Source organism: Triticum aestivum, chromosome 2D (genome assembly GCF_018294505.1).
Source record: "Triticum aestivum cultivar Chinese Spring chromosome 2D, IWGSC CS RefSeq v2.1, whole genome shotgun sequence".
Classification (NCBI taxonomy): domain Eukaryota; kingdom Viridiplantae; phylum Streptophyta; class Magnoliopsida; order Poales; family Poaceae; genus Triticum; species Triticum aestivum.
Genome location: NC_057799.1, coordinates 635,743,296 through 635,757,449, shown reverse-complemented (window position 1 = coordinate 635,757,449; position 14,154 = coordinate 635,743,296).

Sequence of the window (14,154 nt, the reverse complement as noted above, 5' to 3'; positions counted from 1 at the left end):
TCGGAGGCTTCTGCTCAAGAGCCGCCATCTGCCTCAGCTCCTGAAGCTACCGCTCCAACTGACGAGCAAGTCATAGAGGATTCTAATAACCCGGTGATCCCCAACCCAGCTCAACCGGTCGATGACCCGGACATTGTAATCACACGGACAGAGTTTGTCGAGCCGGGGAGACCCACTGCACTGGCTAAATGCTCTGCCAAGGAGGAGCTGCTAGAGCGCCACAGGGCCAAGCTGGATATCACCAACTATGCTAACTTGAGCATTGGAGATATCGTCTCCGGCTATGTTAATCAGGTGCACAACAGCCGCGACATGGAGATTGACATGGTAAAGCAGATACAGCAAAAATCTGAGGTACAACTCTCTTGCTTACTCCATTGTCATCCTTACCATGCTAGCCCCCAAGTCTATTACTTATGATAGAATACGTTGTAGACGTAACTTCCGGCTTACCTGCATGAACCGACAATTATAAATAGAATCCTTCAGCATACATTAGCCCCCAAGTGCCAAGTGTCTTTGCTTGCAAAGTGCTTGGGACTTTATTGTTGCATAATAATCACTCACACTGTAACCCGGAATTTGTACAGGCTGCCTGCAAGAAATTTGAAGCTGAAATCTCTGAGCTGAAGAACCGCCTGAAGACTCAGGAAACTGAGACCCGGAAGGCCAACGCCAAATTTGAGTTCAGTGTTGCTACACAAGAGAAGCTGAAGAAGAAATTCGAAACAGAAAGAAAAACTTGGGCCGAGGAGAAAACCGCTTTGCTCAGCCGGGCCGAACAAGCGGAGGCTGCTCTGACTGAGAGAACCGCCGAACTCTCCGGCTTAAAGCGCCATGTGTCACAGATGGTCGCCGCGATCTTCGGTAAGTCATTCTGCAAGCCTTTAACAAGCTTACATTCTTTATGTCTTAGAAATCCCACAATTGCCATCAGCTCACCTAACCCTGTCATGCAGGTCCCAGAAGCTCCAACCTTAATCAGAATGTTCTGACCAAGTTGAAGGCCGTGTACACCCTGGTGGAGTAACTCTACACCGGGTCACAGCGTGCGTTAGCCGTTGTGGCTCTGTCCAACGAGGTTCCGACTCACCTGGCGGACGTACTCAGGCGGCTTGCCGTTCTTCCTCAGCGCTTCCAGGAGCTAAGGCGGGCCTCTGCAAGAGCCGGAGCGATAGCTGCCTTGAGCCGGGCCAAGGCTTTTCTTCCGGAGCTAGACCCGGCCGACATCGCTCTTGGATACCCCAGCCTGAAGGAAGACGGCACCCCCTTTGACCAAAAAGACTTTGCTGCCTGTGTGAAGAGCGTGCGCCCAGTGGCCACCCTGATCGGGAATGACACCGACCTTACCAAGTATCAGCCGGGCTACGACGCGGAAAATCAGAGGATCCCCACTCCACGTTATGAAGCCATCAGCTTGATCCCTCCGACCCGTAAGCATACCTTCGCCCCAGAAGTTGACCCGGCCGGGTTAATTGATGATGAGGCTCAATTTGAAGCTTTGAGTGGCATTGACTGGAAATCATCAACCTTCCAGGTCATGGAATCAGCCGGAGGAGCGGAGAGGGATGAGCCGGAAGCTTCAACTCAACAAGCACCTTGACTTGTAGGCGGCTCATGGTTACACCTTAAAACAATGCCTCACCTTTTGGACTCGGGGAGTCTTGTAATAGAGTAGGACAAGCACTTAATTTTGTCGTGCCATCTTGCACGTGTGGAATGCTTAACTCCATTTAAGCTACTCCTTCATATTCCTCCGGGTTATAATTGATCATTTATTTTCCTTAAGCTCGAATAGCTGTCTTTAACCATCCTGCATAGAAAACAAGCCACATGTCTCTGGGTGGCTTACCGCACTGAGAATCATAGACCTTATATATATAACCCGGAATATGAACCAAAGTCACCAAAGACTGGCCCTCAATTATATCCTTGATGTAACCATAATAGCATACTTACAAGGCTTCGAATATACTTCCGGTTTATGTAACCCGAATAATGAGGTTAAAATCACAACTCCGGTTCACCAGCATCAATAATACTTACTATGTGCTATCAACGTTGTGAATCATAATTAAGTCGGCGAAGTAAGAGCCGCCCTTCACTGTTGATATGACCAAAAGAACTTGTTGTAAGTCAGAAAATCAAAACTTAGGGGCTTCCGGTTCGAATACGACCAGAGAACCGTCCCAAAGGGGTTAAGCTAAGATTCGAATGCGATCATATAGCCCCCAGTGGCTTTGGCGTTGCCGATCAAGAGGGTACCGACAGCAGTGTTCTCTTTGGTTCGAATACGACCCATGTTTGAACAGGAAGCCCCCAAATGACCTTAAGAGTTGTTTAACGACGCTGATTCGAATACGATCCACGTCGGTTCCCAAAGGGGGTTGAGCCATGATTCAAATATGATCAAAGAAAACTCCCCAATGAGCTCGGCAATTTGCCAATCAAGTGGGTATCGACAGCTATGTTCTCTTCGGTTCGAATGCGACCTATGTTTGAACAGGAAGCCCCCAGGTGATCATATAGTTTACGGCTAGATTCGAATACGATCATAAGCCGGATCCACCTCCAAGTGAGCATGTGGTGTTGTAATGGAAATAACACGTTTACCTTTGGAGGAGAAAAGGACAGAGGTCCTGCTTTATTATTTATCATAATATATACATGGCTATAGAAATATGTACATTATGAGAGCTGGCGGCTCAAGTGTAATAAGGCCGAAGCTGAGCTATGTTCCACGGCTGACGGGTCTCTTCCTCCGACTTGCATGAATCTTTGTGCTCCCGAACATCGATAAGGTAATATGACCCGTTGTGCAAGTTCTTGCTGACCACAAAGGGCCCTTCCCAAGGCGGGGATAACTTGTGTGCATCTGTCTGATCTTGGATGAGCCGGACACCAGATCACCTTCCTGGAAGACCCGGGACTTAACCTGGCGGCTGTGATAATGGCGCAGGTCTTGTTGGTAAATCACCGAGCGAGCTGCTGCCACATCACGCTGTTCGTCCAACAAGTCAAGAGCATCTTGGCGCGCCCGTTCATTATCCGCCTCAACATAAGCCGCCACTCGAGGTGAGTCATGACGGATGTCGCTAGGGAGGACTGGTTCCGCTCCATAAACCATGAAGAAAGGCGTGTAACCCGTAGATCTGTTAGGAGTAGTATTAATGCTCCATAACACGGAGGGTAACTCCTCCACCCAACAACCCGGCGTCTGTTGCAAAGGGACCAAAAGCCGGGCTTGATGCCCTTCAAAATCTCCTGATTAGCTCTCTCAGCTTGACCATTGGATTGAGGGTGAGCCACTGATGAAACATCAAGTCGAATATGCTCTCGTTGACAAAACTCCTCCATGGCGCCTTTAGACAGATTGGTACCATTGTCAGTTATAATGCTGTGTGGGAAACCAAAGCGAAATATCACCTTTTTCATGAACTGAACCGCTGTGGCTGCATCACACTTGCTAACTGGCTCTGCCTCAACCCACTTTGTGAACTTATCAACTGCCACCAAAAGGTGGGTCTTCTTATCCTTGGACCTTTTAAAAGGACCAACTATATCAAGCCCCGAGACCGCAAATGGCCAAGTAATTGGAATCATCCTCAGCTCCTGAGCCGGCACATGAGCCCGTCGCGAGAACCTCTGACAACCGTCACATCTATTGACCAAGTCCTCCGCATCAGCATGAGCCGTCAGCCAATAAAAACCATGACGAAAAGCCTTGGCCACAAGAGATTTTGAGCCGGCATGATGGCCACAATCCCCCTCGTGAATCTCACGCAAAATATCTTGGCCTTCCTCAGGGGAAACACAACGCTGGAAAGTTCCAATGACACTGCGGCGATGTAGCTCACCATTGATAATTATCATTGACCTAGACCGCCAGGTTATTTGTCTGGCCAAAGTTTCATCCTCAGGCAACTCTCCCCGGGTCATGTAAGCCAAGTATAGTACTGTCCAGTCTGGGGTAATGTGGAGAGCCGCCACCAACTGTGCCTCCGGGTCAGGGATAGCCAAGTCTTCCTCTGTAGGTAACTTAACAGAAGGGTTGTGCAAGATGTCCAAGAAAGTATTAGGAGGCACCGGCTTTTGCTGAGAACCCAGCCGGCTTAATGCATCAGCCGCCTCATTCTTCCTGCGGTCGATGTGCTCTACTTGGTAACCCTGAAAGTGTCCAGCAATGGCATCAACTTCACGGCGATAAGCCGCCATGAGAGGGTCCTTGGAATCCCATTTGCCTGACACTTGTTGAGCCACTAAATCTGAGTCGCCAAAGCACCTTACCCGGCTCAAGCTCATCTCCTTAGCCACCCAAAGACCATGGAGCAAGGCCTCGTACTTAGCCGCATTGTTAGTACAAGGAAACATCAACCGTAGCACATAACGGAACTTGTCACCTTTAGGGGAAGCCAATACAACTCCAGCCCCCGAGCCCTCCAATTGCCGAGACCCATCGAAGTGAATAGTCCAATATGTATTATCCGGCTTTTCTTCAAGCACCTGCAGCTCTGTCCAATCGTTGATGAAATCCACCAAAGCTTGAGATTTAATAGCAGTACGTGGTACGTATTTCAGACCATGAGGCCCAAGCTCTATAGCCCACTCAGCCACTCTTCCTGTGGCTTCTCTGTTTTGGATGATATCCCCAAGGGGAGCAGAACTAACCACAGTGATGGGGTGACCCTGGAAATAATGCTTAAGCTTCCGGCTTGCCATGAACACACCATAAACAAGCTTCTGCCAATGTGGATACCGCTGTTTGGACTCGTGAGCACTTCATTGACGTAGTAAACCGGCCGCTGAACCGGATACTCCTTACCCTCTTCCTTGCGCTCCACCACCACAGCCACACTGACGGCTCGTGTGTTAGCAGCTACATACAGTAATAAGGTCTCCTTGTCAACCGGAGCAACAAGAACTGGGGGCTCAGCCAGCTGTTTCTTCAAATCCTCAAAAGCAGCATTAGCGGCATTATTCCAGATAAAGTCATTAGTTTTCTTCATCAACTGGTACAGTGGCATGGCCTTTTCACCCAAACGGCTTATAAACTAGCTCAAAGCAGCGATGCGGCCTGCCAGACGCTGGACGTCGTTTATACATGCCGGCTTAGCCAGAGAGGTGATTGCCTTGATCTTTTCCGGGTTAGCTTCAATGCCTCTGTTAGAAACCAGGAAACCCAAGAGCTTGCCTTCGGGAACACCAAAAACACACTTGGCCGGGTTAAGCATCATCTTGTAAACCCGGAGATTATCGAAGGTTTCTCTAAGGTCATCTACCAGGGTCTCCTTCTCCCTGGACTTAACCACGATATCATCCACATAGGCATGAACATTGCGCCCAATCTGGTTATGAAGACAATTCTGCACACAACGCTGATAAGTCGCCTGTGCACTCTTGAGTCCAAAAGGCATAGACACATAACAGAAGGCTCAAAAGGGAGTGATGAACGCCGTCTTCTCCTGGTCCTTAACTGCCATTTTAATCTGATGGTATCCAGAATAAGCATCCAAAAAACTTAAGCGCTCACAACCCGCCGTAGCATCAATGATTTGATCAATACGGGGGAGAGCAAAAGGATCAGCCGGACACGCCTTGTTTAAGTCCGTGTAGTCCACACACATCCGCCAGGTGCCATTCTTCTTGAGCACGAGCACGGGTTAGCTAACCATTCCGGATGAAAGACTTCGACAATAAACCCGGCCGCCAAGAGCCGGGCCACCTCCTCACCAATGGCTTTCCGCCTCTCCTCGTTAAACCGCCGAAGGAATTGTCTGACCGACTTAAATTTCGGATCAATATTGAGAGTGTGCTCAGCGAGTTCTCTAGGTACACCTGGCATGTCAGAAGGTTTCCATGCAAAAATGTCCCTATTCTCACGGATGAACTCGACGAGTGCGCCTTCCTATTTTGGATCCAGATTGGCACTGATGCTAAACTGCTGAGACGAGTCACCTGGAACGAAATCAACAAGTTTAGTCTCATCAGCTGACTTAAATTTCATTGCCGGCTCATGCTCCGTGGTCGGCTTTTTCAGAGATGTCATATCTGTTGGGTCAACATTGTCCTTGTAAAACTTCAACTCCTCTGTTGCACAAACAGATTCTGCATAAGCCGCGTCGCCTTCCTCACACTCCAAGGCTATCTTTCGGCTGCCATGGACCGTAATGGTCCCATTGCGACCCGGCATCTTGAGCTGTAAATATACGTAACACGGGTGTGCCATGAACTTGGCGTAAGCCGGCCGCCCAAATATAGCATGATACGGACTTCTTATCTTAACCACCTCAAAGGTCAATTTTCCACCCTGTAGTTGTACTCATCTCCAAAAGCCACTTCTAGCTCGATCTTGCCAACTGGATATGCCGACTTACCAGGCACCACACCATGGAAAACAGTATTGGACTGGCTGAGGTTCTTATCAATCAACCCCATACGACGGAAGGTCTCGTAATAGAGGATGTTGATGCTGCTGCCTCCATCCATGAGCACCTTAGTGAACTTATATCCCCCCACCTGAGGGGCCACCACCAGGGCCAGGTGACCCGGATTATCAACCCGGGGAGGGTGGTCCTCCCTACTCCACACAATAGGCTGCTCAGACCATCTTAAATAGCGTGGAACCGCCGGCTCAACAGCATTCACAGCCCTCTTATGAAGCTTCTGATCTCGCTTACACAGAACTGGTGGTAAATACATGATACTGTCCACCATTGAGCTGCTTTGGATTGGTCTGGTATCCCCCCTGTTGCTGTTGATGACCCTGGCCGGGCTGCTGATTAAAGCCCCCTTGAACATTCTGGGGATTGGAATTTGAGCCGCCGCCCGGGCCATGAAAGCCGCCAACGCCTGAGCCGCCGCCCGAGCCATTGTTGCTATTAAAGGCATTGGAATTCTTAAAGGCCTTCATGATTGCGCAATCTTTCCATAGATGAGTAGCCGGCTTCTCCCTAGAGCCATGCCTTGGACAAGGTTCATTCAACAACTGCTCCAGCGTCGGGCCTGACCCGCCGGCTCGGGAAGGTGGCCTCCCCTCACGTCGCTGGTTGTTACCCTGTGAGCTGGCGTTAGCCACAAACTCTATGCTGCCATCGGCCTTACGCTTGCTACCTCCTTGGTTCGCCGGGTTATGCTGAGGACCCTTGCCATTGCCGTTCTTCTTTCCCTTCCCTGTCCTTTCATCATCTGACGTGGGGTCCTTGGTACTATCAGAGTCGGCGTACTTGACGAGAGCCGCCATCAGCGTACCCATATCATTGCAATCGCGCTTGAGCCGCCCGAGTTTCATCTTCAGGGGCAGGAAACGACAATTCTGCTCCAACATTAAAACTGCAGAGCCGGCATCCATCTTATCAGATGAATGTATTATCTCTTTGACCCGGCGAACCCAATGGGTTGTGGACTCACCCTCCTGCTGTTTACAGTTAGTCAAATCCACAATTGACATAGACTGCCTACAGGTATCTTTGAAGTTTTGGATGAACCGGGCTTTCAGCTCAGCCCAAGACCCGATAGAGTTCGGTGGCAGCCCTATCAACCAGGTGCGGGCGGTCCCATCTAACATCATGGTGAAGTACTTGGCCATTGCCGCTTCGCTGACCTCCAGCAACTCCATGGCCATCTCATAACTCTCGATCCAGGCTCCGGGTTGTAAATCAGCCGTGTAATTAGGCACCTTCCTAGGCCCTTTGAAATCCTTGGGCAGACGTTCATTGCGGAGAGCCGGCACTAGACAAGGGACACCTCCAGTCCTCGTAGGGATACCCACGTCGATGGAAGCCGTCGGATAAGCCGGGGGTGGCTGGTAAGCCGTCAACTGAGGCACCTGCTCCGCCTCTTGTCGTGCTCTGTCTTGGTCTACCGCGTGAAAGGCCCCGTTACGAGCCGGGCCGTGGCCAGGAGGCAAGTCATGGCGTCGGATGTTACTTGAGCCGGTCGCTGAGACCATGTGTCTGCTATAACTCGGGCTCCGGCCTGGACGAGGGGTTGAATGAATCCTGTCCCGGCTATAAGAATATGCCTCTTGCTGCGCCAGAGCCGTCTGAAGGAGTTCTCTGACCCGGCGGGTTTCAACTGCCGTTGGAGAGTCACCATCAATTGGGAGAGCCGCCAGCCGCGCCGCTGCGGCGACCATGTTTTCCAACGGGTTGGCATAATGACCCGGTGGTATTGGCACGTACTGAGGCGGGGCAGGGTTCACCCGGGGAGGTCCCATCACTTTGGGCTGAATTGGCGACCCAGCCCCGGGCACTATGATCTCTGGCGGGTTACTAGACCCTGCACCCGGCGTGTTGAAGAGGTTTCGAGGATCGTAAACCGGAGGGAGTCGAGATTGGGCCTTTTGATGCCTCCTTCTCATGACCTCATTGGACGCGTTTTGATCCATCGTGAGCCGGAAAGACTGTGCCTGAATCAGCTGAGTCTGGGCGTCGAGAGCCGCCCTCTCTGCAGCCATCCTGATCCCTTCCGCCGCCAGATCCTCCTTGGCTTTTGCTAGATCCAACTTTAACTGTGCCACCTCCGCGTCATGCTGAGCTTGATCCGCCGGGGCAACCGTAGCGGTCAATAAAACCGTCATCTTGTCTGTGAGATCCATCAGCACCTGAGCGGGCGAGGGCACAGGGCTTCCTGACCCAGCGGCGGGGCTTTGAACAGGTTGTGCGCCGGCCATGAAGATTCCAACCCGGCTCGGCGGCTCAAAGGGGTCCGGAATGCTGTCGACATCGGAACAACCCCTGAGCCTGCCATCTTGAAGTTGATACAACGAGTTTGACTCATCCGTAGACGACTCGCCGTCAGAGCCGGCGGCCGCCTCATCACCAGATCCAGATCCTTCAGAGAGTCCTCCATGGACACATCCCACAAAAGCATGCTTCAAAGCAGGTAGAGCCCGGGCGGGTCATGCACGCTGAGCCGTCTCAATGAGATCGGCGCAGAGATCCGGCTCAGGGCCCGGCTCACCAATCTTGCCAATGAAAACATGAATTCCGCCGAAGGGGACCCGGTACCCGTACTCGATTGAGCCGGCGTCGGGGCCCCAGTTTGGATCGTCGATGTAGAGCTTGCCGCGACGACTCTTGGTCATCCGGCCCACCGCGTATCCCTTGAGCCCTTCGAAGCTGCCCTTCAAGAACTCAAATCCACCGTGCGCTGGCCCCACGGTGGGCGCCAACTGTCGTGGAATTGTCACGGTAGATGTCCTCGCGCAAGGACTTAGTCGTGGAGCCATCGCAGCTAGGAAGCTTAAAGGGGTTAAACGGGACAAGGAACAAGAGAGTTATACTGGTTCGGCCCCTTACGGTGAAGGTAAAAGCCTACGTCCAGTTGAGGTGGTATTGATTAGGGTTTCGATCACCAGGAGCTAAACCGTCCTGCCTGGTTATCGAGTTTGTCTTCCTTCTCTCCAAACCGCCGCCGGGTCATCCCTTTATATGGAGAGGTTGACGCCCAGCGGCTCTCAGAGTCCCGGCCGGCTCATAACAGTGTCCGGCTCGGACTCTTAACTATTCTTGCCTTACACTACAAGTTTCACCCTAACGGCGGTTAACACTACGGGCCTTAAGCCATTGCCGGGTCTTAAGCCCGTTATTGACCCGTCATCTTCAAGTTTGGTCCTGGGCTTCGCGTGATGACCATTATGACGTAACCCGGCCCCTCCTGGGCGGGTGACTCTAACGGTTATATCCTCAACACATGCCTTCTGTTAAAGACAACGTTTGATGCATTCCGGTCCAAGCTCAAGTGAAATTTTTCTGCTTGAAGCCGTTCTGCCTCCCTCTCCAAGGCGGCTCGCTGCGTTGCCATCCGGGTGTTCTCAGCGTTTAAATCCTCCTTGGCTTGAGCTATCTCATCACGTAACTTTGCAACGTCCACATTATGTTGTGCTTGGTTCGCCGGGGTCACCTCCGCCGTCAGCAATGTTGCCAGAGCCTCTAATAGTTCAGATAAAACTTGAGCTGGCGGGCGCACATGGCCTCCTGCCCCGGCTGCCATAGCAGTCGCTGAACCGGAGATCATTGCTGCCGCAGTTGAAGAATTCTGCCCTGACTGCGTGCCGGCCATGAAGACTGTAACCCAGTTTGGCGGCTCACAGGGGTCCGGAATACTGTTGCCTCGGAACAGCCCCCAAGCCTACCATCCTGCACTTGATACATGGAGTTGGTCTCGCCGGTTGTAGACTCATCGCCTGAATAGACGGCCGTCTCTCCACCGGAGTCAGATCCTCCTTCCATATCTACTCTTTGAGTAAAGCCAACAAAGACATGCTTCGGGAAGGCTTGAACCTTGGCGGGTCGCGCGCGCTGAGCCATCTCGACGATGTCGGCCCAGGTGTCTGGCTCAGCTTCTGACTCGTCAATCTTGCCGATGAAGACATGAATACCGCCGAAGGGGACCCGGTATCCGTACTCGATTGAGCCGGCCTCAGGGCCCCAGCCCGCGTCGTCGATGTAGAGCTTGCCGCGACGACTCTTAGTCATCCGGTCCACAGCGTATCCCTTGAGCCCTGCGAAGTTGCCCTTCAAGAACTCGAAACTGCATTGCGCTGGCCCCACGGTGGGCGCCAAGTGTCTAAGGTGCCCTAGCATGAGGACTTAGGTGTGGAGCCATCGCAACGTAGTTAGCTTGAAGGGGTTAAACGGGACAAAGGATACAGGTAAAGGCCTACTCCTGCTTTAGGTTGTATTGCCTGGGTTTCGATTACCAGGGAGTGAATACGCCTGACATAGTTTTCGACTTGTTGTTTCTTGCCTTAACCCGCCGCCGGTTCACCCCTTTATATACACAGGTTCATGTCCGGCGGCTTACAGAGTCCCGGCCGGCTCATACACAACGTGTCCGGCTCGGTGACCAAACTAAACTTTTCTTAACATACAAGTTAAACATATGACGGTTTATGCCCGTGGGCCTCAAGTAGCCTCTGGGTCTTGGGCCTTAAGTAAGCTTGCTTCATGAACCGTCATCTTCAACATCTTCTTGGGCCTTTTCATTATGAACCGCCAGTGGTATGACCCGGCCCCTCCTGGGCGGGTCATACACAATAGTTATATCTCCAACATTTCCTGACCATTCTTTCTTGCACCTTTTTTTTGAACTTTTCCAATTCATTAGCATTGTATGATAAGAATATAAGGTTTGTTGTTCACATGAAGTGTTGATTTATTCACTTCAAACCGTGGCCTAGTACAAAGAAACATAGACCACTTTCCATCTGATGACCATGCAAGGGCAATGGCATGAAACAAGACGGTGGCATGGTCATTGCTCAGGCAAAGCAGTATGAAATCACGGTTGTTCTTCTGTCTAAATAAAAATGTTGTAGGTGGTAGTACTAGTGCCAGCTTGTTGGAGTAATCAAAACACATATCTGTTAGTTTGGCAAGTTTTGGAGTCTAAAAGGAAGATTCTACTTGAGTTAGGTTAATATTTGTGATCACTGTTGGCGTGTGCTTAGACTAGGAAGGCTGAGTCAGGCTAGGACTAGTAATTCAGCACGTACGTGTGGTAGCAGTGTTTGCCCGTGTCCGCTATGAGAACAGACAAATCTGGTAGCGCAAGGCCCCCTTGAAATACCATTAGTTATTAGTTTAAGCAGAATCTTTCCTATTGCCCCCCTCTAGACTACTTTGCCCCCTCAATAATCTATGTCACCTCTTGGGAAGATTTCGTGATCAATAAGGGACTGACGCCGTCCATTTACGTGGCACAAGACGGCTCAGCGGACGATACACGGGGCCATCGACCTTGTAGTGTAGGCAGTTGTAGAGATCTTAGAAGCAGCTCAGCCGCTCGATCAAACTAGTTGTTGTGCCCTGCCTATTCTCTCACAATAAATCGTGTTGGCTTGGTCGTCGTTGTTGTAGCTCAACTGCCCTTCCTGCAAAAGAATTCCACTGCTGGGGTACGTATTGATGCAATTGGAAGTCATGGCCACTAGCATTGCTTTGTTTCAACAGATTACACATTGCAGGGGAAAAGGCTGTGCGAGATATATACTGCAACTCATGCACACGTAACTGGTGAGAACGGAGAAAGGCAGCATGGCATCCTCGTTGGCGAGGTGAGCGTGTCGTCTGTGTCTTCCAGATCGGATTGGACATATTATGCAACGTTGTGATGGGAGATTTAGTGCACGGATCGACCCATTTGACTTGTCGTCGTCGAGATTGTCCACTTTTCTCTTTAGGTACGTGCACTAAATTTTCCGTCCAACGTGTGCTCCAGATCCGCGCGTGTACGGTGGCGACTATACACTACTAGTAGCTTTTGGAGGAGTGGCTCGGACGAAGCCGTCCAAAACGAAATGGCCGGGGGCGTGCTCCCGATCGGCGCGCAGTCCACCGCTTTCCGCGGCCAAGGCCAAGGCCACAGGCGAACGCGGCAGGTGTGTCAACTCGTACGGAGTTACTTTCGCAAGGCACCTCGCTTGTACTGCCGAAAAGTGAAGTAAATTTGGCCGAGAGATAAGAGCATCTACAACCGGACATAGCAAATATAACCCCTTAAACGCCGGCGGACGCGTCTGATCAGCGACCGGGCGTGTCCATTTTAAGCCCTCATTTATCCGTCCGCGCAGCCACACTCCTCATTTTTCTCTTCATATGTCCGGTCACTTGCACGTGATTGGTGGAGACGAAGAGAGAGATATAAAAGAATGAATAAAGAAAAAGAAAAAGTGGTCCGGGTGGGGCCCCGTCCTATGTGACAGACTGCCCGGGTGCGCCTGGGTGCGTCGCGAGCCCTCATATCCTCCCCATATGTGAGTCCACAAATAAAAGGAGCCACCATATAAACTTCTTATGAAAAGAACAAAATCTTATCATTTTTCAAGCATATATCTAACTGATTTGTTTTTGGCAAAGCATATATTGTAAAGCCTAGGGAAGTTATCTTTAAGAGCTTTATCCCCAATCCACAAATCTTCCCAAAACCTAACATCTACACCATTTCCCACCACAAATCTAGAGAGAGAGAGAGAGAGAGGAAATGTTCTGTATGTTTCAAGAGTTTAGACCAAAACTGAAAATCCCCTTGTCTGTGTTTAATTCCTGCAAAATCTTTGTTTTTATTATATTTACTCGTCAACACTTTCTGCCATAAACCTTTAGTGCTATAGATTTTCCACCAGCTTTGTTCATGTGTCCTGAATTCGGTCATATCTTCTGGTCTATAGACCACAGACCATTTTGCTAAATGGTACTTTTTTCTTCTTATCCTCCTCTTCCTGTCATAAAAGTCTAGCTCTAAAAAATCCATCCTCTTATTAACCCCAACCGGCAGTCCATAAAAGGACATCATGAAATCAAACCAAATAAATCTAAATGAGCATGTCAGATAGCCGAATCATATGCAATGTAGAAATTGACAACATTTCATGTTTTTCATTGATTATAATAATGATGATAATTTACACACAAGTACCAAACCCAACTTGCAAGTCACATTTGACATGTCCTCTACGTTTCTATGAATATATTTTCTTAATATACACTAGAAACAACTATTAAGATATTTGTTAGTGTGTATGACATGAAATCTCTACCATGATATTCAGAAATATTAAAAGACATATGAACACATGCATAGCCATGCAAATATATGTGTATAAACTATACTTTATGTAATAATGAAAAATAAATGCAAGAGATATTTTTAAAGCAAAAATAGAATTTTTGTTACATCATACAAATTAAATTTTGCAAAAGAAAACTTCCAAGTATATGCATTACGACTTTATAACAATGGTTAATTATCATTTTGCCCTCAGTGGTGTCCATCTGCTCAGTTTTGCCCTCAGATGCAAATTGTGCTCAGTTTTGCCCCTAGTCCATGCACAGCAACTATGACGAGGCCTAACGGCCATATTTGAGTCCATTCCGTCCGCCGGCGTTAGTGGTTGTGGGTCCGGAGCTTACACGTGGGACCGCGTGGACGTGGGTCCGGAACTGACATGTAGGCCCGTGCAACTAAATCCCCAAATCATTCGTATGATTGTAGCTCACTCTGCCCATCCGCCGGCCGGCTGTCCTGCGCCGCCGCCGCCGCCACCTACGCCGCGGCCAGTACTTGCCCCACAACCAGTTGCACGGCCTGCTCCGCCGCTACCGTCCTGCGCCTACGCTCCACGGCTACCTGCAACGCCCGCCACCTTCCTGC